This window comes from Actinia tenebrosa, unplaced genomic scaffold (assembly GCF_029948245.1).
Source record: "Actinia tenebrosa isolate PJP-AT-01 unplaced genomic scaffold, QUT_ActTen_1.0 PGA_scaffold13__45_contigs__length_12533684, whole genome shotgun sequence".
NCBI lineage: Eukaryota > Metazoa > Cnidaria > Anthozoa > Actiniaria > Actiniidae > Actinia > Actinia tenebrosa.
In genome coordinates this window covers 3,586,166-3,609,969 of record NW_028292573.1, presented here as the reverse complement: position 1 = coordinate 3,609,969, position 23,804 = coordinate 3,586,166, and the positions used below count along the sequence as shown (strand labels likewise).

The 23,804-nt window shown below is 38.2% G+C and overlaps 2 long non-coding RNA genes and 1 pseudogene across 3 annotated transcripts; 1 reads left to right on the top strand and 2 right to left on the bottom strand.

Annotated features, from left to right (window-relative positions):
- Positions 1–885: 885 nt before the first annotated feature.
- Positions 886–14,289, bottom strand: LOC116288235 (uncharacterized). The gene is made up of 2 exons (XR_016119583.1): positions 12,788–14,289; positions 886–1,485 (listed from the first exon to the last, which is right to left on the bottom strand). It is a non-coding gene; the product is annotated as an uncharacterized LOC116288235 (long non-coding RNA).
- A 5,659-nt stretch (positions 14,290–19,948) lies between these two features.
- Positions 19,949–21,732, bottom strand: LOC148911631 (uncharacterized). Its single transcript, XR_016119582.1, has 2 exons — positions 21,627–21,732; positions 19,949–20,514 (listed from the first exon to the last, which is right to left on the bottom strand). It is a non-coding gene; the product is annotated as an uncharacterized LOC148911631 (long non-coding RNA).
- Positions 21,733–21,924: 192 nt separating this feature from the next.
- LOC116288234 (uncharacterized) lies at positions 21,925–23,533 on the top strand (annotated as a pseudogene). Its single transcript, XR_016119581.1, has 2 exons — positions 21,925–22,065; positions 22,624–23,533. The product of XR_016119581.1 is annotated as an uncharacterized LOC116288234 (transcript).
- The last annotated feature ends 271 nt before the right edge of the window (positions 23,534–23,804 follow it).

Here is a 23,804-nt window from a genome sequence, read left to right as displayed (position 1 = left end):
CCTGCGAGGTGTCGTAGTTGCTTCCACGACACACTGGCAAATTATCACAAAAGATTCGGTTTTTCTTGATTTATTAGCTCTTGATTATAGTACTCACTGCTCTCTCACTCCGCTATAAACTCCTCACGAAAACTCACCACACCCCTAAGCGCTGGGTTCATATTACACGATCAAATGTATTGTGATTACATAATCATTGATTTTTCAACAGATGTACTTGAATTCCAGAATATCAAAACTCGCCTACATGCTACTATCAAATACACATTAGCGCCGAACTTACAACGTCTTTATCAATGGTATGAGAGAAAGTGCCGTGATATATTTGTCGTCTCATGACCTTGTCGTGTCGGACTCGAAAATTCTGATTGGATGAAAATTAACATCGCACTGTGTGATTGGTCAGCAGATATCGTCAAATCCGTACCGCCGTCAATGCGCCATACTCCGTAAGAGTATCAATATCATATGAAATATATGATCACGTCGTTAGTAGTGACTAAACCAGCAGCGAAAGTAGGGCTTACTTTATAAACTCTTGGTTAACGACGTCATGACAATTCTCTAATGGGAATGACAGCTAATGGTTTTGGAACACTTGTAACGAGGACGTAGTTCTGAGGCATTTTTCTCATAAACGCTTTAAGATTTCATGAGAAAACGTTTTGCAATAAGCTTGTTTTAGCAACAACTTTACCTTGAAGCCAACAAGGTTATCTCACGTAGTTTCTGATCCCCTGGGTTAAGTGATTACGTCATAGTATCGAAGCACGATGGCGTAGATGGTGTGATTATACATAGATAATCTGACAGCGGTTGGACCCAACGTTTCGAGTTGTATCCCCTAATTGTCCTGATGCTTACCCAAGGAAGAAAGAAAAATAATTTTCTAGGTTGTTAAAAGCTTTATTGAATTTCAATTGATCACTGTACACGATGACAAAAGAAAGCCATGTCACTGATTCAAAAACTTTTAACAAACAAGTGAGCATTATTTTGTATATGTGATCAAAAGCATTGGTTAACAATTACTGAGCTATACTTAATCAAGTTTTATCAAGACTTAAATCAAATGCATGCGACTTAGATTACAATAAATGCAATATAAAAGTAGTCAAAACGATTAATCAAATTGACTACACTAAAACAGAGGAGAGGATCCCCTGGGAGGGGATGGTGCGTCATGTCTTGTACTGTCTCAAGGTGTTGGAGTCAATCCAGCTGCTACGCAGGCTGCCATGCAAACTCCTTGTGCAGCATTGCAGGCCAAGATGGCGGCTGGGACAGCAGCTCCACCAGTGGTCACACCAGCAGTTCCTCCAGCAGCGGCGCAACAGGCAACCCAAACCGTGTTACAGCCAGTCTGGCAGATACCGTAAGCAAGCAGACCACCATCAGCATCTTGAGGCTGCAGGGGAAAAAAACAACAACGCGCCAAGAAGGAGCAACTTCGGATTCATGTTGTACACTCAGGGTGTAAAATATCTAACGGCAATAAGAAAAAAATGTTAAAATTAGATGTGAAATTTTCTATTAATTCTACTAAAACAATTGTGCACTAGTCAATTGAAACCCCCACCCCCCGACACCCGCGAAATACCGGGGAATTTAACATTTGAGTGGTGTTAAAATCAGACATTTTCCCCGGTAGTCGGGGGCACATTCACTGTTAAAACCCCCGCTATTGTGGCCCCGTTATTTTGGTTTAGTAGTCAACAAGAAACACATTTCACGCCAACTCCAAATTCTTGTGCTACATAGAACCAATTGTTGTGTGATCCATGCACTAAATATTCAATGCTCAATATTTTCATGGGCTCTGAACCTCAAATCGTGCGAAAACGTTAGTTATGTCTGTGATAGTCTTCGGTTGGTTATGTCTCGATTTATTTGTTTTATCTTGACTCTATACTGCATGTATTGATCAGTACGCGAGCTGATATATATCTGGCATACATGTGTATATATATACGATTACAATCATGTGATTAACTATAACGTAACTAGTTAAAGAAAGATGCATTGTCACACAATATCATATAATGTTACATCCTCCTCTCAACGAACTACAAGTCAAACTTTGTTGTTGGTTTGACAACCCGTCCATATCTAGTTGTGTAGTTTGAGGGCGTGTCCATGCCACTAGTACTTTGTGGTACTTGGTCATCTGCTGGTGGCTTTGGTGGTGTATCTTGCTTTTGTACTGCTGTATCCGGTCGCAAGTCAGACCTTGTTCTGCGATATACAGTTTCATTATCATGCCTTTTCACAAGGTACGACCTTGGTTCTCTAGCTTGTTGCTGTACTACTGCTGGCTCCCATGTCTTCCATCTGTGATCATACATGCGCACTGGTTGCCCACCATATAAGGGTTGTTGTACTCTTCCAGTGGTACGGTTATAGTATTTACTCTGCTGTTCTTGTCGGTCAAGTAGACTCTCTCTGATCTGGTCCCTATCATTTCCAGTCTGGAATGCTCTTTGTGCAGCTGGTAAAGTGGTCTTGAACTTTCGACTGTTAAGAAGTTCTGCTGGTGACTTGAGGTTATTGTTGACTGGTGTTGTCCTGTACGAAAGGATCCCCAAGTATGGGTCCTCACCTCGCTCGTCACACTTCTTCAGGATGTTTTTTATGGTTTGCACCATTCTCTCAGCAAAACCGTTTGACTGTGGGTACAAAGGTGAGCTTGTCACATGATCTATACCATATGTTGCTGTAAACGAACTGAATTCTCTGCAGTTGTACTGCGGTCCGTTGTCAGTTATAAGGCGTGATGGAATACCATGCTCTGCGAATATACTCTTCAGGTGGCTGATGACGGCTGCTGAGGTAGTACCTGTGAGGTAACGTATGACTGGGAACTTGCTGTATTGGTCAGCCACTAGTAGGTAGTGCTTACCTTTGTACTCAAACATGTCAGAACTGAGTGTTTCCCATGGTCGGCTGGGTGTATCAGCTTGCAAGATTGGTTCTCTTTGGTTCTTATTTTGATATCTCTGACATGGTTCACATTGTTCAACTATTTGCGTTATATCTTTCGTTATTCCAGGCCAGAATACACATGATCGTGCTCTGAGAAGACACTTTTCGATGCCTAGGTGGCCTTGGTGGAGGGCGCGTAAGATGTCAGCACGTAGCTTGGGTGGGACGATGATTCGGTCTTGCTTAAGGAGGATACCATCTTCGATAGTAAGCTCTTCTCGAAAATTCCAATAGTCTAATAGAGCTGCTGGACAATTACCTCTCTGATCAGGCCATCCTCTAAACACGGTTTCTCTGAGAAGCGACATGGTAGAATCCCTTGCTGTCCCTTCTCTGATCTGTTTAAGTTTTGTAGGCGAGGCAGGTAGGGTCTTTGTGATGCAGTGGACATCTATTCTTGGTAGTTCTCCAATGGTTGGCCCTGTTTGTGGAGTGATTCTCGAGAGGGCGTCTGCAATGGGGACATTAGCTCCTTTAACTTATGTAACTGTGACGTCATACTTCAATGCGCGGAGCACCAATCGTTGTAGCCTCGGGGGGCAGCTAGCGAGTTTCTTTTTGAAGATTGACTCAAGAGGTTTGTGGTCAGTTTCTATCTTGCAGTGCTTCCCATATATAAAATAATGAAATCTTTCTAGGCCCCATACCACGCCTAGCGTCTCTCTCTCAATGTTACTGTAGTTTGATTCTGTATCTGTGAGTGCTTTCGATGCGTAGCATACTGGTTGGCCATTTTGTAGGAGGACTGCGCCTAGTCCCTTCTGCGACGCATCTGTTTGAATAGTTGTCTCAGCATTCTTGTCGAAGTACCGGAGTATTGGAGCTGATGCGATTTCTTTCTTGACATCCTGGAAGGCTTTATCCTGTTCTGTATCCCAAACAAAAGCTGTTTCAGCTTTGGTCAGTTCTCTTAGTGGTGCTGTGATTGTCGCTAGACGGCTGGAGTACCTTGTCAAGTAATTAACAAGGCCCAAGAAACTCTGTAAATCCTTGACGCTTTGCGGTGGTTGCATGTTCAATATGGCTGATATTTTCTTTGTATCTGGCTTAATCCCTTCAGGTGTCCATGTGTGTCCAAAAAAAACTCACTTCTTTGCATTTGACTTGCACTTTGTCTTTATTGAACTTTATGCCCTTCTCTCTTGCGCGGCACATTAATTTGGCTAAGTTGTCGTCATGTTCTTTCTCTGTTTTGCCATACACGAAGTTGTCGTCGGCGATGCCTGTAACACCTTGCAGGCCTTCTAGGGATGAGTCGAGTTCCTTTTGGAAAATGTCTTGCGATACGTTTAGTCCAAATGGCATTCGCGTGAATCGATACCGGCCGAATGGGGTGTTAAACGTGGTGAGCAGCGAGCTCTCTTTGTCAAGAGGCACATGCCAGTAGCCCTTCGTGGCATCAACAATACTAAAGAATTTAGCATTATGTAGTTGGCTTACTACATCGTCTATCGTCCTAGAGTGGTAGTGCTCTCGCTTTACCCATTTGTTGAGGTCCCTGGGGTCCAGGCACACTCTTAGCTTTGTTATCTCACCCTTGTCGTTGACTGTCTCGTTCAGGACTACACTGTTGACCCAGTCTGTAGGCTCATTTACTGCTTCTATAACTCCAAGTTCCTCCATGTTGTCAAGTTCGGCTTTGAAACGTTCGCGTAAATGTATAGGTACTGCTCTAGGAGGGTGAACGACCGGCTCTGCTCTTGGGTCCAAGGTGATGTGGTATGGCTTCATTTCAAAGGTACCAATACCTTCAAAACGGTCTTTGTATTCATGTATGAGTCTCTCTTTGGTTAGAGGACGGTTGTCTTGCAACTTTCCTTTTTGCTTGTTGAATGTTTCAATGCTGCAGTTGATTGTAACGAGTCCAAGTTGTTCGCACGTGTTGCATCCAAGCATGGCAGGCCCTTGTACATCTGTTACAGTAAAGGGTACCTTCGTAGTATTCCCATTGTAGTGTACGTACAGTTCACATGTACCGATACAACGGATTTCCTGTCCACCATACGCGGTCAGAATATGTGGTGGCCCGAGTACTTTATCTTTCGGTAAAGCGATTATCTTGTCGAAGTCTGTTTTAGACATAACATTGGTCTCTGCGCCCGTATCAAGTTTACATGATAACCTTGTCATTTTCTTGTGGAATGGCCTTGTTGTGACGTTAACGGTTGTAATCACTTTGTTGCGACTTGAACTCTGTAACCCGTCGACTTCAAGCGATCCCATAAAGAATCTTTTAAAATCTTCTTCACAGTGTTCAGGACTTGGTTCCTCGTTTATTTCGTGTACTTGTCTGCGCTTGTTACACATCTTACTGAAATGTCCTCGTCTGTGGCAGTAATGACATTCGACACCGCTGGCGGGGCATTTCCGGTTTGCTGTGTGCTGTTCATTCCCGCAACGGTGACACGTGGACTTGGTCGTCGATTTAGTTTCTTTATTCGTAGGGTACTGTTCATACTTACGTTGATTTTGCGTTTGTCGCTGTGGACCCTTTAGAGCATTTACTTCATGGCTTGCGTTGCTCATCGCGACAAGTTGTTCACGTGTTGCTTCTTCGGTTCGTGCGATTTCCCTCGCTCTTTGGAACGTCAATGAATTTCCCTCTGCAATGCATTTCTTTCTAACAGTCTCATAGCCAGTGCCAAAAACTAGAGTGTCTCTCAGCATTTCATCTCGTAGTTCGACGGGAAATCCACAACTTTGTACGATGAGTTGTGCTTCTGTCAGAAAGACGTCTAGCATGACGCTGAAGTTAGCCGGACATTCAGCCGGACATTCAGCCGGACATTCGCAGAGGTCAAGTTAGATATTAATAAGTGCTACCAAAATTCTCCTGATTTATATATTGATTTTAAAATACTCCATTTCGGTGAGGAATCCAACATGCTTTCTTTCTAAACAAATCTAATAGCATAATTTTTAATGGTTTTGGCTCCGCACTATAGCAGCCCGCGACACTTAGAAAAATTTTAGCATCTCACTCGAATAACAACTATTTAAATTTTAATAACTTCTGTACGATTCAACCGAATTCCTAGAAAATCATGCAACGGACTATCACTACACCACTTAGCCCAGTGCAAAGGCTTTTAGATTTTTTTTGAGATTTTTTCTTATGTTTTTGATGCCCTCAATTCAAAAGGTTTTTCAATTAACGCCGAATTCAAACTTGAATAACTCTTCGCCGGATGTTCCATTTTCACTTGTTTTTCCTTCACTACACGCTACAGCGAAAAAAGACCCCAGTGCAAGATATTTGCAGGCTATAAACATGTCGAAAATGCTCGAAAAAAGACTCCGAACTTGGTTCGTTCCACAAATGACATCCGACACTTCAACTCACGCGAAGTCCACTTCAGACACGCTCGCCTAATTCCAAGTTTAATAACTTCTCTACGGTTCAACTAAAACACCCGAAAATCAATAACCAGACGCTCACTACACCACTTAGCCCAGTGCAAAGGTCTTTAGAATTTTTCCGAGATTTTTTCTTATGTTTTTGATGCCCTCAATTCAAAAGGTTTTTCACTTAACGCCGAATTCAAACTTGAATAACTCTTCGCCGGATGTTCCATTTTCACTTGTTTTTCCTTCACTACACGCTACAGCGAAAAAAGACCCCAGTGCAAGATATTTGCAGGCTATAAACATGTCGAAAATGTTCGAAAGAAGACTCCGAACTTGGTTCGTTCCGCAAATGACAGCCGACACTTCAACTCACGCGAAGTCCACTTCAGACACGCTCGCCTAATTCCAAGTTTAATAACTTCTCTACGGTTCAACTAAAACACCCGAAAATCAATAACCAAACGCTCACTACACCACTTAGCCCAGTGCAAAGGTCTTTAGAATTTTTCCGAGATTTTTTCTTATTTTTTTGACGCCCTCAATTCAAAAGATTTTTCACTTAAAGCCGTTAAGCTCGCGATCTGCAACGCGTTGTCATATGATTGTTGAACAAAGAAAGATAGAGTACACGAGAAGAAGCTATAATATGCCTTTTCGCATATAAAAGGCACACACTGTTCGCCGTAGACCTACAGAAAGGTGTTACGCATTTTCGAAACAGGTCGATCCGCGAACTCAAAAGGAATCTGAACTCAATTGATTTAATGTAACTCACCTGACGTCGCTGAAACGTTTTAAGCTTCAGTAAGCACAGAAAAAGGACGAAAATGCAAGTTTGCGTCAAGGAGAAGACAGATACGAGGTGAAAATGAAATTAAACTTCCTGTTTAAGCTTATTTTTCTGAATGAATGAATGTTATTTATTTACACCACATCCAGATATGCTTATTGCATTTTACAGATAATAATAGAAAAAAAGAAGAAGGTGTTAGGTTAATAATATAATAACCAAACGCTCGTTACACCACTTAGCCCAGTGCAAAGGTCTTTAGAATTTTTCCGAGATTTTTTCTTATGTTTTTGATGCCCTCAATTCAAAAGGTTTTTCACTTAACGCCGAATTCAAACTTTCGTTATTTTCCATTGCCTTTTCATCATCAACGAACAAGTGTCAACATTAACCAATCATAATGAACCACGATTTTTCTTCTCTAAAGAATATTGCTGTTTACCTCTATAAATGAAACTTTGTATGGCAGTAATAGAACAATAAACACAATGAACCCCCAAAATAAACCACCTTTTTTGGAATAAATATGTTGATAGAACACAGCACTGAGAAGTAGGAATATGACTTCGTCAAAAAAATGACCGTGTGTGGTCGATATCCAGTCAATTTTCTTGTCAACATTTACACGGATCTTACATGAGTTTGTCTTTTGGTCAAGTGTCTAGGGTCGAGTATTATGTCGAGGTCGAGGGTACTAAGTCGAGGGTCGGATAATACTATGTCGAGGGTACCATTTTACACAAGATTCAGAACAAGTGTTTTCTTTTAACGATTAAATTAAAATAAAATAAAAGTTTTTTTCATTTCTAATTGCAGCAAGCTTATCTGCACCTTGTTCCTTGTCATCACGTTATCTATAGGCGTGCCAGGATGGGGACAGGAAGTCACACGATAATAGGCATCTATCCAAACCCTGATTAGTTAACTTGCGTAAAATTCCTGAAGGTGTTTTTTAAATGCGACGTCCACCTTTCAAGAATAACACTGTGATTGGCCCATTTATTTGGTAGGACAATTTAAACCATCTTGCTAGGTAGTTTAACTTTGCCTTATTTCCGGTGTCGTATTTAAGCTAGTTTCAATTGTCCGAGTGAAAACACAGTCATATCTTTAAGAAGCGATAAGCTACTAATTACGCATTTACAACTATATGTATAGTAGGGCAATGAGAACATAGCATCATTCGCATTTGACCCGCACAGAAATCACTGTCAAGCTACTCTATAGTTCTTACTATCTTTTGGCAACTATTGCATACCTAAGATCGGCTTGCTGCTCCTACCACTGCAGAATGAGCAGTAAGTATTTCACTTGAAAGGAATATCAGCGATGCCATTCATGCTCGATTCAAGCAAAAATGCCCCGTGTTAAGGTAAGTGCAATAAGTTGGTTAGGCTGACTACACAGCTACATAAATATATATATTTTTCCCTATTCTAAGGTTAAACACCAGAACAGTTTCATTCCAAACGAACTGTAAAAAACTGTTACTTTCCTTTTTTCAGAAACGGTAAAAAAGATCGCTTGATGTACAGAGAATTGTTCAGATAGTAAGGAACAATCCTGACTTACGGCCCGCAAAAGGCGACTCGAGAAAACGTAATGGTAAATTCTGGAAGCTAGCTGAGTTCGTCTATGGTCCTGAAAATGTATCAGAAGGGGAAACCCGAGCAGTTTACGACTGTTGGCACCGTCATTTGAGAAACCTTGATATCCAGGTAAGGATAACAACCATTCATTTCAAGAGTAAGGTGATCAAATATTGCTGGAAATTTTTCAAAAAAAAAAAAGATGCCTTATACTCCAAATCGCTTTTTTCCGAGGTTGAGGAAGTAGCACTTTAAACAAAGACATCATCAGTGTGAGCGACACAAGCTCTTGTTCTATTATAGTGATACTAGTACGATCTCTGATGTACGCAAATACCGCTTTCAACAACATATTTATCACAGTGATAACATTCAACAAATAAAATCCTGCTCCTCTAAAAAAATATTTAAAAAGAATCTTGCTAAAACGTTTCCAGTCCAATATTAGCCAGTGATGATATTATTTCTTTTGTTATTTTCACCTAATTATTATGCCTTTCTTCTTTTTTGTCATTATAAATGTATTATTAGCATGTGTAAAAATAGACCCAAGTTATTTATCTTTTTAATGTAATATTTGTGAATAGGCTACCTGACTTGATTAGTTGTTTGATTACTTAAGGTAACCTAACACCTTCTTTTTTTCTATTATTATCTGTAAAATGCAATAAGCATATCTGGATGTGGTGTAAATAAATAACATTCATTCATTCAGAAAAATAAGCTTAAACAGGAAGTTTAATTTCATTTTCACCTCGTATCTGTCTTCTCCTTGACGCAAACTTGCATTTTCGTCCTTTTTCTGTGCTTACTGAAGCTTAAAACGTTTCAGCGACGTCAGGTGAGTTACATTAAATCAATTGAGTTCAGATTCCTTTTGAGTTCGCGGATCGACCTGTTTCGAAAATGCGTAACACCTTTCTGTAGGTCTACGGCGAACAGTGTGTGCCTTTTATATGCGAAAAGGCATATTATAGCTTCTTCTCGTGTACTCTATCTTTCTTTGTTCAACAATCATATGACAACGCGTTGCAGATCGCGAGCTTAACGGCTTTAAGTGAAAAATCTTTTGAATTGAGGGCGTCAAAAAAATAAGAAAAAATCTCGGAAAAATTCTAAAGACCTTTGCACTGGGCTAAGTGGTGTAGTGAGCGTTTGGTTATTGATTTTCGGGTGTTTTAGTTGAACCGTAGAGAAGTTATTAAACTTGGAATTAGGCGAGCGTGTCTGAAGTGGACTTCGCGTGAGTTGAAGTGTCGGCTGTCATTTGCGGAACGAACCAAGTTCGGAGTCTTCTTTCGAACATTTTCGACATGTTTATAGCCTGCAAATATCTTGCACTGGGGTCTTTTTTCGCTGTAGCGTGTAGTGAAGGAAAAACAAGTGAAAATGGAACATCCGGCGAAGAGTTATTCAAGTTTGAATTCGGCGTTAAGTGAAAAACCTTTTGAATTGAGGGCATCAAAAACATAAGAAAAAATCTCGGAAAAATTCTAAAGACCTTTGCACTGGGCTAAGTGGTGTAGTGAGCGTCTGGTTATTGATTTTCGGGTGTTTTAGTTGAACCGTAGAGAAGTTATTAAACTTGGAATTAGGCGAGCGTGTCTGAAGTGGACTTCGCGTGAGTTGAAGTGTCGGATGTCATTTGTGGAACGAACCAAGTTCGGAGTCTTTTTTCGAGCATTTTCGACATGTTTATAGCCTGCAAATATCTTGCACTGGGGTCTTTTTTCGCTGTAGCGTGTAGTGAAGGAAAAACAAGTGAAAATGGAACATCCGGCGAAGAGTTATTCAAGTTTGAATTCGGCGTTAATTGAAAAACCTTTTGAATTGAGGGCATCAAAAACATAAGAAAAAATCTCAAAAAAAATCTAAAAGCCTTTGCACTGGGCTAAGTGGTGTAGTGATAGTCCGTTGCATGATTTTCTAGGAATTCGGTTGAATCGTACAGAAGTTATTAAAATTTAAATAGTTGTTATTCGAGTGAGATGCTAAAATTTTTCTAAGTGTCGCGGGCTGCTATAGTGCGGAGCCAAAACCATTAAAAATTATGCTATTAGATTTGTTTAGAAAGAAAGCATGTTGGATTCCTCACCGAAATGGAGTATTTTAAAATCAATATATAAATCAGGAGAATTTTGGTAGCACTTATTAATATCTAACTTGACCTCTGCGAATGTCCGGCTGAATGTCCGGCTGAATGTCCGGCTAACTTCAGCGTCATACGTCTCATACGTCTAGCGGTCTGCCGTTTTGTCTCACATTACGTAAATTAAATCTGTTCAAGATATGGTTTGCTTGTGGCTTAACATGATCCTCAAATCTCTTCCAATATCCATTTATGTCCTTGTGCTCTTCCTCGTCCAATGTCCAAGTGTTGTATAGATCTAGTCCATAGTCTCCTGACCATAACAGTAGGTAGTTAATCCTTTACTCTTTAGTTTTGCCCTTCAATGGCCCATCAAACATGAGTTCGCATTTCTGTTTAAAACGCTTGAAACGGTTATATAAATCTGGTCCAGACGACCAATCCATCTTTGGGGCTTCGAAGCCTGAAAGATCTCCCATTCTCGTACTGGATTTGCTGAACAATACGATGTATATACTAATGAATACGATGATGCGTGGCGGCGACTTGAAAATTGACCTCGGTGTTATTGTTGTGTAATCCCCGGGTGTCATCTCTCGAAGACTTGGCTTTACAAATAGGTTCTTCGAAGTAAGTTAACTGATCCCGGTTCTGACATCCATGTGATAGTCTTCGGTTGGTTATGTCTCGATTTATTTGTTTTATCTTGACTCTATACTACATGTATTGATCAGTACGCGAGCTGATATATATCTGGCATACATGTGTATATATATACGATTACAATCATGTGATTAACTATAACGTAACTAGTTAAACAAAGATGCATTGTCACACAATATCATATAATGTTACAATGTCATAATGAAAAGGCCGCTTTAAACTAATTTTTCATTTTTGAAACCTTTAATCCTTCCCTGATATTGTATGAAAAGCGCTTACAGATCGAGTTATTCAAGACGAAGTTGTAACCGTTTCAATGCGCAGAGCCTCCTTAAGACCCCTCCACATAAGAACCTATTAAGCCTACGATTTTAAGAAAGGTTCTTATCAGTGGAGTTCAGTGTAAAAGTGTATAGGTAAAAACTGCTATAAGTTTGAGTGAGCATGTGTTTTGTGTAGAACATACTGCTCTGTACTAGGCTACGGCCTAGAGGCATTAGCTCCAAAATTGAACATATAGACTCGTGCATGTAATAAATATCCAAGGTCAGAAGCAAGAAAAGAACAGTTGCACGTTAAAAAAACACTGAGAATTTAATATTGGTCATTATCGATCCTTCAACAAGTCGAAAAGAAAAAAACAATTCCAAGAAAAACGAGAGCAATACTCGAATCAGTCGGTTTTTAAAACTTCGGCTAAATATTGCCTGTGTAATTAATAATTTTACTTCTCCCCAAAATGAATCAGCTCTTCTACAAATCTACGACGGGCGCTATACTTTTATCAAAATCGTATTAACATATCGTCTTTTTGTATTACAAATGCAAGAATTCAAACATGTGAGGACGTAACGCAATTCCAATCATTGCTCGAAATTCCAAAGAATCACATGTAACGCCGAGATTCGGTTTCCAACAACTGACTTACTTCTACATCTATTTGTTATAGCGTATAACCAACTGAAAATACTTTGAGTTGTTTAACGGATACGTTATGATACTGCAGCTGATTCTTCATTATTGATTTTCCGTAATTATTTATATTTTCACACGTACGATGAGTCTTGGATCCCTGTGCTCCAAGCAAGGTTAATTTTGCCACATGGTTATTGTTCGCTTGTCCTTTTTGTCATTCTCGAAAACCGAAATAAAAAGCGTGATGAACTCAACTGCAATGCAACACTTTTCGCTCTTTGTCCCTGATATACGGATGCTGAGTTCGGCTTACGCATAAAAATTCGTTTAAAAACACACGATTAACAATATCATTATAGGCTGATCATAGTAAAACACCCTAAATCAAGAATTAAAGTTTGCAATGCTTACTAATATTATCCAGTAACAGTTTTGAGTAACAGTTCTCTTGCTTTCAATCCCTTCGCTTTAAAGGGCCACTTGGACGAAAATCGTTCCAAAATTAAAACTCTTTCATTCGAGCTGGAACTTTGTTGAGATAATCTTGAACACATTTAGAACCACTCACTGAAATATCTTTCTAATATTCGAAAGGGAAGGGCCAAAATTTTACGATTTATTTTCGTCCGCCATTAATTTCTTTGTGTCACGGCCAACGAGTCATTATGTACAGCAGTTTTACGCTGTGACGTCATTTACTCAACACCGTCATGTTAGCGTCGTTTTGACCATACATTTCTTGTTAAATCACCTGAAGTTTATTTGATGTTTTAAACGCGTTATCGTGAAAAGAATCTCTAAACAGACTTTTTTTAAACCTTTGATACCTCTTCAAATATAATGGAAACTCCTTTGGACGCTCGCTTTGTCAATCCTGAAGAGTTAGAACCATAAGTTATAATGTATGAAGATGAAGCCGAACTAGAAGAAGAAGAATTGCTTGGGAAGAGGTTTTCATAAAAATTCCTTACGTTCATTTCATTATTTGTATTTGCTACATACTGTCCATGATATAAAGATCTTAAATTTGAAGTTTCAATGTAATCTAATAGTGATTGATGTTATGAATTCTGCGTTGTGATATAAAGATTTGTGACAATATACTTAGATCTATGTGCCGAATAATTTAAAATGTGAGCTCGTAATTCTCCTAGCTGGTTTACTACAGGACGGTTATTATTTGCTTCAAAATGTTTATTATGCATTGAATAGGTACAAACATACGATTATCTAATATTATCTTTGTAAAAGAACATGTCAAAGGTTTCTTATTTATTACTCGCGCGACAGCGGCGTCTGTCACTCAGCTCGTAGATTTTTCTTTCATTGTGTCGGATGTCTCGCGGACCCAAATTGTGGGGTTGCTCTTTGCCCTTGTATGTAAATATACCTTGAAAAGTTGTTTCGAATAAATCCCGAATATCTCAGTCACTTCGCGCGATGGAACCGCTAGAATCTCGTCCATGCGTCCTACTTTGTTGTGATTCTTGGCGTGCCGAGATGTATTGAAATTTTCGAATTATGATCGACAGTATTATTGAAAGTAAAAAATTTCAGCGCCTAGACATTGTTTGGTCATATAGTAGTTAGGAAACCGAATGAAACATTATATATTTTCTGAATAAACCAAATAAACCGAGTTTTACGAACATGGCACATACATTACCCACCAATGTTTTGGTTTGGGTTGAGTAAATGACGTCATAAGTACTCGTGCCAGTCTTCTTGAGCCGAATTCTGTGAGTCAAAGAAATTAATGGCGGACGAAAATAAATCGTAAAATTTTGGCCCTTTCCTTTCGAATATTAGAAAGATATTCCAGTGGGTGGTTCTTAATGTATTCAAGATTATTTCAGCAAAGTTCCAGCTCGAATGAAAGAGTTTTAAATTTGGAACGATTTTCGTCCAAGTGGCCCTTTAATAAGGTAGTCATACATTATGACATCATTTAACCACCAGTCAATGCAATGGCTACTTGGCTTTGTTTGATTGGTGCAGACTGATGATGGTGGCGTGCAAAGAACTATGTACGACGGAGTCGGTGTAAATGTAGTCTAGTTTCGATCGTAAAATAAATGTTCCTAAATAAACGCTAATATTGGATATTTTATAATATATGATATCATATGACTGCAACTATATATTAGAAGCTATTCTGAGATAAGATCGAAGAGACGAAAGAGTGGTGGTCAAAGAATTATCTGTGGAATCACGAAAGAAATATCACCAAGGAGCGAAAAACAAGGTTCTAGAAAGACTAAAGAATTAAATGTTTACTTTAGCAAAAGCGAATCGGGGTTTCACCCAAGCTTGTCTAGGAATTATGCAAATTAGTAAGGCATAAATATGAATAATTACTAGTTGGAAGGGGGAACTCTGAAAAGAAAGTCTCTAAGTAGTATTAAATGGGCGGTTCCAGCACACAAAATTGAAAATTGCCGATCCTCTGATTTGCATCATAGAACCAAACAAAGTACTCTTACACAAGCCCTAAATCAACAAAATATGCCCAGCAATCGAATAGATCAGCGACCAGATTCTGAGAAAAACGGTGTGAAAAAATTCTGAGAAATGTCATGTAAGCAAATTCTGAGAAAAATGGCGTGACACAAATTCTGAGAAATGTCATGTTAGCAAATTCCTGGAAATCACGTGACTAGGGAAATCCCCAGAATTCAATCAAGAAAAACGTTTTTGGATTATGCGCCAAAATTAATGTTTTGAAATTAATAAAAATGCAAAATTAACTCGAGCTACCCTTGCCTTGTAAATATAGCCTGTAATCAACGTTTTGTACGTATATTTTGAGCTTAAATCAAACGAGGGTGCGTCTGTTGTATGAAAAGAAATCAATATTAATAATATATATCGTTAAGGATGAAGAAAATGAAAATGATGAAATTGAATCCTAACCGAAGAAATCTTGTCGAAGTTATTGTTGATGGTGCACCTTCATATTTATTCATCCTGTTTATGATTTGTACGTTGGGAGTAAAGAATCAAAGGCAATGTAGTAAATATCACTAGAAAAGTACCCCTTAGAGGTGATATAAAATATAGTGGATATTTTCAATATCATATGAAATATATGGTCATATCGTAGGTAGTGACTGAACCAGCAGTAAAAGTAGGGCTTACTTTATAAACTCTTGGTTCACCAGAATATTGAGTATGTAAATAAGATCAGGAATATAATGACGTCATGATAATTGTCTAATGGGAATGACCACTAATGGTTTGGGACCACTTGTAACGAGGACGTAGTTCTGCGGTATTTTTCTCATAAACGCTTTAAAATTTTATTAGCAAACATTTCGCAATAAGCTGGTTTTAGCAAAAACATTACCTTGAAGCCAACAAGGTTATGTCAGAAACTTAAATAAGTAATTTCTGATCCCCGGGGTTAGGCGATTACGTCTTGGTATCGAAGCACGAATCAAAGGTGTTTTGAGCCCACAAATGCAGTAGTATGAATTGTAGTTGATATTTGTATGTTGGAATTGCAAAAATACGAACTGCTCCTAATATGACAAGTACGTCTAGATAAAGTCAACTTACCTCTATGTTGCTTGCAAGCCAATGCCAAACGCCATGCACCAGAACCATTACGTAAGAGTGGAGTCGGTAAAACAAATGTACAGTAATTATAACATTCCCACGTGGTAAATATTTTGAATTCCTTTGGAAGGGATACGTTCGTGGGCCAAATATGAGTGGTGATGGACTAATGGGTGTAGGGGGCATGCCCCCTCTCCGAGGACAGGCTTAATTTAAATTGACCGATACGTTAAACTTTAGAATTGAAATGATCGTTAGTTTGTTGAATACTTGCTCATTTTCTATCCAAGAAAAATGGTATTAATTGATACTTATTCCTTTGTCTCAAGATTGAGGGTCATTTGTAGAAGGACCGCGACGTTTTCACTGCACTAGACTGCTAGTCTTCATCAGGCGTAGATGGTGTGATTACACGCAGATAATCTGACGAGCGGTCAGATACGCCATTTCGATTTGTATCCCCTTCAGTAATTGTTCTGATGCTTACCCAAGGAAGAAGAAAAATAGTTTTCTAGGTTGTTAAAAGCTTTATTGTATTTCAATTTATCACTATACACGATGACAAAAGAAAGCGATGTCACTGATTCAAAATCTTTTAACAAACAAGTGAGCATTATTTTGTATATGTGATCAAAAGCATTGGTTAACAATTACTGAGCTGTACTTAATCAAGTTTTATCAAGACTTAAATCAAATGCATGCGACTTAAGATTACAATAAATGCAATATTAACGTAGTCAAAACGATTAATCAAATTGACTACACTTAAACAGAAAGGAGGATCCCGTGGGAGGGGATGGTGCGTCATGTCTTGGAACGTCTCAAGGTGTTGGAGTCAATCCAGCTGCTACGCAGGCTGCCATGCAAACTCCTTGTGCAGCATTGCAGGCCAAGATGGCGGCTGGGACAGCAGCTCCACCAGTGGTCACACCAGCAGTTCCTCCAGCAGCGGCGCAACAGGCAACCCAAACCGTGTTACAGCCAGTCTGGCAGATACCGTAAGCAAGCAGACCACCATCAGCATCTTGAGGCTGCAGGGAAAAAAACAACAACGCGCCAAGAAGGAGCAACTTCGGATTCATGTTGTACACTCAGGGTGTAAAATATCTAACGGAAATAAGAAAAAAATGCTATGAAGTTGAACTTAGATGTTAAATTTTCTATTAATTCTACTAAAAAATTAGCTCCAAAAATGAACATATAAACTCGTGCATATAATAAATATCCAATGTCAGAAGCAAGAAAAGAACAGTTGCACGTTTAAAAAAAAACACTGGGAATTTAATATTGGTCAATATCGCTCCTTCAACAAGTCGAAAAGAAAAAAAACAATTCCAAGAAAAACGAGAGCAATACTCGAATCAGTCGGTTTTTTAAGTCGGCAAAATATTGCCTGTGTAATTAATAATTTTACTTCTCCCCAAAATGAATCAGCTCTTCTACAAATCTACGACGGGCGCTATACTTTTATCAAAATCGTATTAACATATCGTCTTTTTGTATTACAAATGCAAGAATTCAAACATGTGAGGACGTAACGCAATTCCAATCATTGCTCGAAATTCCAAGAATCACATGTAACGCCGAGATTCGGTTTCCAATAACTGACTTACTTCTATATATATTTGTTATAGCGTATAACCAACTGAAAATACTTTGGGTAGTTTAACGGATACGTTATGATACTGCAGCTGATTCTTCATTATTGATTTTCCGTAATTATTTATATTTTCACACGTACGATGAGTCTTGAATCCCTGTGCTTCAAGCAAGGTTAGCTTTGCCATATACGGTTATTGTTCGCTTGTCCTTCTTGTAATTCTTGGAAACCGAAATGAAAAGCGTGATGAACTCAGGTACGTTACGGGTGGAAAGATGATGGCTTATATCAACATTAAATGAAAAACGTTTCTTGATGTTTTTTGACGGAAAAAGAGAATAGAAAAAGAATGAAAAAAAACAAAAACAGAACAAATGTTTTGATCAAAACAGCAATGCAGCACTTTTCGCTCTCTGTCCCTGATATACGGATCCTGAGTTCGGCTTACGCATAAAAATTCGTTTAAGAACACACGATTAACAATATCATTATAGGCTGATCATAGTAAAACACCCAAAATCAAGAAAGTTAGCAATACTTACTAATATTTTCCAGTAACAGTTTTGAGTTACAGTTCTCTCGCTTTCACTAGCTGCGCCTTTGCTTTTGTCACGAGGGGACTGAAGTAACTAAAAGATATATAGTCATACGTTATGACGTCATTTAACCTCCAGTCAATACAATGACTACTTGGCTTTGTTTGATTGGTGCAGACTGATGATGGTGCAAAGATCTGTGTACGACGGAGTCGGTTTAAAGTGGATCCATGGGGTTTTCTTGGCGCGCTCGGTAACAGTTCATTGGGGGAAAAAATATTTTGGAAGTTTTAAGGAAAGATAAAAAATTCGAAGGAGCATGTTTTTACAGAAATCGGAATTAATATAAAACTGCTATTAAGTATTGGTGCGTTTGCTTTACCATACATTTTCTCCCTTTTTTTGATCTAAGTTTCTAAATATCGCGCCTGAGATCTTGGAGGATGAGTACTTTGTTCAAGTTTCAGAAAATTTTAAGAACATCTGTGAGAGCATTTTATTTTGACACCTTGAAATTTTGAAGCATAGAAATTTTGCAAAAATTTAAAGTGCCTGACCCCTAACTTTCAGCATTGATTCTAGATGAAGTGAATAGTCGAATGGTGAAATATTTTTATATGATTTGAGTGATGCATCTTGGAGATATCAAGGTTTGTACTTCCAGTATGCTAATGAGTGTGATGTCATAGTAGGCATTTGGGTTTATTTGTCATCATTTTAAAATCAAAACACTGATTACTATAAGAAAACAAATTTGCAATAACCTTTCTATAAACCCTGAGTAAGATAATTATGTTTTATACAGGATATTTTACTATCCCAGTAAATTTTCGTATATTTAACAATGCTTACTATGACATCACACTCATTAGCATCTCCAAGATGCATCACTCAAATCGTATGAAAATATTTCACCATTCGACTATTCACTTCATGTAGAATCAATGCTGAAAATATTGAGTTAGGGGTCATAGGCACTTTAACATTTCAGAAACGTCGTGGAAAAGTAGTTCACTTGAACCTTTTGATTTCCTAATTTTATCTGAAGCATCAGTATATGGCATGGAAAAACCTTTATAACTTCAAGAAGCCGCACTCAAACTATATTTTTTTGGATTATTCAACATCTTACCTAATGTAGAATCAATACTGTGAATATTGTCAGAAGGCTGATAGTCAGTTTACTCATTTACTCAGGGCTAGCCACATATCTTAGTATCCTATTCGCATCATTTCCTTTCACGAATCAAAGGTTTTTTGAGCCCACAAATGTAGTATAAATTGTAGTTTATATTCGTATGTTGGAATTGCAAAAATACAGTTCTGCTTCAGAAAGAAGATGACAAGTACGTCTAAATAAAGTCAACTTACCTCTATGATGCTTGCAAGTCAATGCCAAACACCATGCACCAGAAGCATTACGTAAGAGTGGAGTCGGTAAAACAAATGTACAGTGATTAACATTCTCACGTGGTAAATATTTTGAATTCTTTTGGAAGGGATACGTTCGTGGGCCAAATGTGATTGGTGTTGGACTAATGGGTGTAGGGGACATGCCCCCTCTCCGAGGACAGGCTTAATTTAAATTGACCGATACGTTAAACTTTAGAATTGAAATGATCATTAGTTTGTTGAAAACTTGCTCATTTTCTATCCAAGAAAAATGGTATTAATTGATACTTATTCATTTGTCTCAAGATTGAGGGTGATTTGTAGAAGGACCGCGACGTTTTCACTGCACTAGACTGCTAGTCTTCATCAGGCGATGGTGTAGATGGTGTGATTACACACAGATAATCTGACGAGCGGTCAGATACGCCATTTCGAGTTGTCTCCCCTAATTGTTCCGATGCTTACCCAAGGAAGAAAGAAAAATAATTTTCTAGGTTGTTAAAACCTTTATTGTATTTCAATTTATCACTGTACACGATGACAAAAGAAAGCGATGTCACTGATTCAAAATCTTTTAACAAACAAGTGAGCATTATTTTGTATATGTGATCAAAAGCATTGGTTAACAATTACTGAGCTGTACTTAATCAAGTTTTATCAAGACTTAAATCAAATGCATGCGACTTAAGATTACAATAAATGCAATATAAAAGTAGTCAAAACGATTAATCAAATTGAATACACTTAAAGGTGGTAGGGTGATGGTGCGTCATGTCTTGGAACGTCTCAAGGTGTTGGAGTACATCCAGCAGCTACGCAGGCAGCCATACAAACTCCTTGTGCAGCATTGCATGTCAAAATGGCGGCCGGGACCCCAACTGCACCAGTGGTCACACCAGCAGTTCCTCCAGCAGCAGAGACACAGGCAACCCAAACCGTGTTACAGCCAGTCTGGCAGATACCGTAAGCAAGCAGACCAGCATCAACATCTTGAGGCTGCATGGAAAAGAGCACCAACACGCCAAGAAGGAGCAAAATCTTCATGTTGTACACTCAACGGAAATAATAATAAATGTTGTTAAAATTAGATGTAAAATGTTCTATTAGTTCTACTAAAAAAATAGCTCCAAAAATGAACACATAGACTCGTGCATGTAATAAATATCCAAGGTCAGAAGCAAGAAAAGAACAGCTGAATGTTAAAGTGTAATGACACGAAAAAATGTGTAGCTTATTGGCATTAGTAAGAATATCACGGTTAAATTTGTTTCAAAAACGTATTTCTCTAGAAATTCAAGAAATTTAGCACAAGTCGTGACGTAATTTTGTTTACAAGTCTACAGATTTAGTTGCAAATACACGAAATATGTTTGAATGTAGAATTTTAATTTCAGGTAGTACACTTTTCAGTTTTCCAACATTGGAAGAGTACTACGTAAGCTATCAAATAAATAGAGGATGTTACATGGGCGCGCGGAGATACGAATTTTATCTTCAAGTGTTGAAAAGATCTCTCACGAGTGAGCGCAGCGAAATATACACGGAATATATGGTTTGCAACCTACGGGATTTTTCTTCATTGAACCTATTTTTACTTTGTTTTCGCACTATAATCTAAGTTGAATTCCTGTGTTAACAGGGCCGAATCGAAGCGTCATGTATTTACAGAGTGAAAAGCTTTGCTGGCTGATATTAAATACGTTTCCTAAAGCGTTTTTCCCTGTGTTTTTGAAAGGCAAAATGAATAAAAAGAGAATGAAGAATTGAGACAATGCTTTGTCAGTAGTTTTTCTGACGTTTTGGGGCCGCAATATACTTTAACTGAGCCTATATGCTCGTCCGTTTTGGAACCTTGACTCGTTCGATCTCGGAATATATTGGCAAAATATTTTTGAAAGCACTGAAACTTTCAGAAAATTCTTTCAAATACGAAAAAAAATGATATTATCTAAGTATGAAAGTGAAAATCCCTTAAAGAAATTAGCCTGTTGCTTAAAAAAAATCGAATGTTTGGAACGAATGAATAAGCGTCGATAATTCTTATTCGTAGTCCTGCGCTTTTTCTGATCATAGTCTACTGCTAACAATAGTCCAACATTATCATTATACCTATAAGTGATCATAGTAAAACAACTCCTAAATCAATTAAGTTATTATTACTTACTGATAAATTCCAGTCTGCAAAAGTTGTCCGTACAAGCAGTTTTTTTTTTTTTTCAAGCAGTTTGGTGAGATAAGTGCAACCTGAATGATAACTACCAACGAATGAGTGTCTAGCGTGACGCGTGACCACGGATACTTGAGAGTTTAATACATATACAAGGGAAAATTCTTGAAAATATTAAATATTTGGCTCAAACTTACCGTTATTCATAAAAATGCAATTTACTTCTGTATAGGAAAGAAATTAAATCCAATATAGAGTTTGAATCGCCATCCGAATTTGTTTGGTCAGCCGGGGGAAAAAATCATCGAGTCTGACAAATGTGAAAGATTACACCGCGTGTAGTAGCTTCCGCTTTCAAACCCAAGATAAATAAATCAACTACAAACGAAGACACTACAAAGAAAAGTTTTAAAAAATGGAGCAAAATGGAGAACAGGTAGGTAAATTAGGCGAAGCATGACAGTAGAATCGTGCGAACTCTTTACTTGTATCAAGAAATAGATGGAACCTGATCAGTGCACAATCCATTATCGAGTGAACCACACACAACAAACCTCATAGTTAATATGGACAATAGTCAATTTCGAAGATATTGCTGTTGAAATTGTTAGACTGCTGAAGTATCAGCGTGCATCCACGCTGTTAAACGCGCGTTATAATTTAAATGTGCGTTAAATCCCCGGTTTCGGCCAGGATAATGCGTTTCAATGCTAAATTTCTCTAATGATAATGGCGACGGTGACGATGACGATGATGATAACGATGATGATGATGATATTGACGACAATGATGATGGTTATAAAGATGATGATGGTGACGATGACGACGACGATGATGATAATAATGATTATAATGATGATGATAATTATATAGATGATGATGATGATGACGATGATAAAAATGATGAAGATGATGATGCTAATGATGATGATAATGGTAAGAATAATGATGATGATAATGATGATTATAATATTGCCCTTTTCGATCCTTTCAGCGTACATCTTTGGTCATATTCCTAACAAGACTTGCCTCTCGTGCCATGCCATTCTTCTTCATATTTCAAGTGTTCAGGGCTGTATCTTTGGTGCTTTTTGCCATTTTTGTCGTTGATTGTACATTATGGCATGGAAAGACAAGCGTGGACTGTGATAACTTCACCATTTATAATGACTCTCACTGTGACCCGTATTGTTGGAAAACTGTCTGGCTATATTGCTCCATTATATCATCCTTCTTAATACTCTTTTCTTTATGCAAGCGATTTGTTCCAGAAATTCGCCCCGAAAAAAATACAAAAGTCTTAACGATCCTCCTTAAGAAACCATATTTTTGGTCATTGTCATTCGTGCTTACTTTAGTAGTCGTTTAAGATGCGCTTATAATTGACCAAAACAAAAAGGCTCATATGTACATCGAAATTCTTGTGATTGTTTCAAAGGTATTCACCCTCGTTTTAGTGTTTCAACTAAACTTCACCCTACCCCCTGCACTGTCAATTTTTGCATTGGACAACCTTTGCAAAGCCATTACAACATCTGCACAAGTGGCCTTCAAGATTTACACGGTTGACAAGGCTACTGCAGCTCATCCCGTCGCGATAGTAAACCTGATGCTGATGGTATGCAATGCCGCATTGTACAACAGCTTTTTGCAGTTCTTTTGGCATAAGATGTTTTGTGGACAGAAAGATATCTTGACGATTTATCGCATGGATTTGAATGAAAATATCCAAGAAATTTTGGATGAGGAAGCAGGGAATGAATGAACAGAAGCAAAAGTGGATATGGCATATTCCTTCTGTTAAGTCCTCTAGGGGCTTATTCTTTTTTAGTGCTTTTGTACTGGGGAATTATTACAGGCTGGGAGCTTAATAAATAATAATCGAAATAAATCAATAAATCATATTTTTTTGATTCATAAACTTGACAGACTTAAAATGACTTTCAAAGCTGGGCCTGACAAGGGAAAAAGAACCACAACCGACCTTATATTAGAGGTGGGCACTTATTAGAGGCTGGGGGCTTATTTACTTTTTACTTTTTGACGCCTCAGATGGGTGCTTATTAAAGAAGGGGGCTTATTAATGACTAGTGTCATAATAGAGGAAATACGGTTGTTACTTTAGTAAACGCTCTGAGGTGGGTAAAGGGGTGAAGTGCTTGTTCAATTATTTTT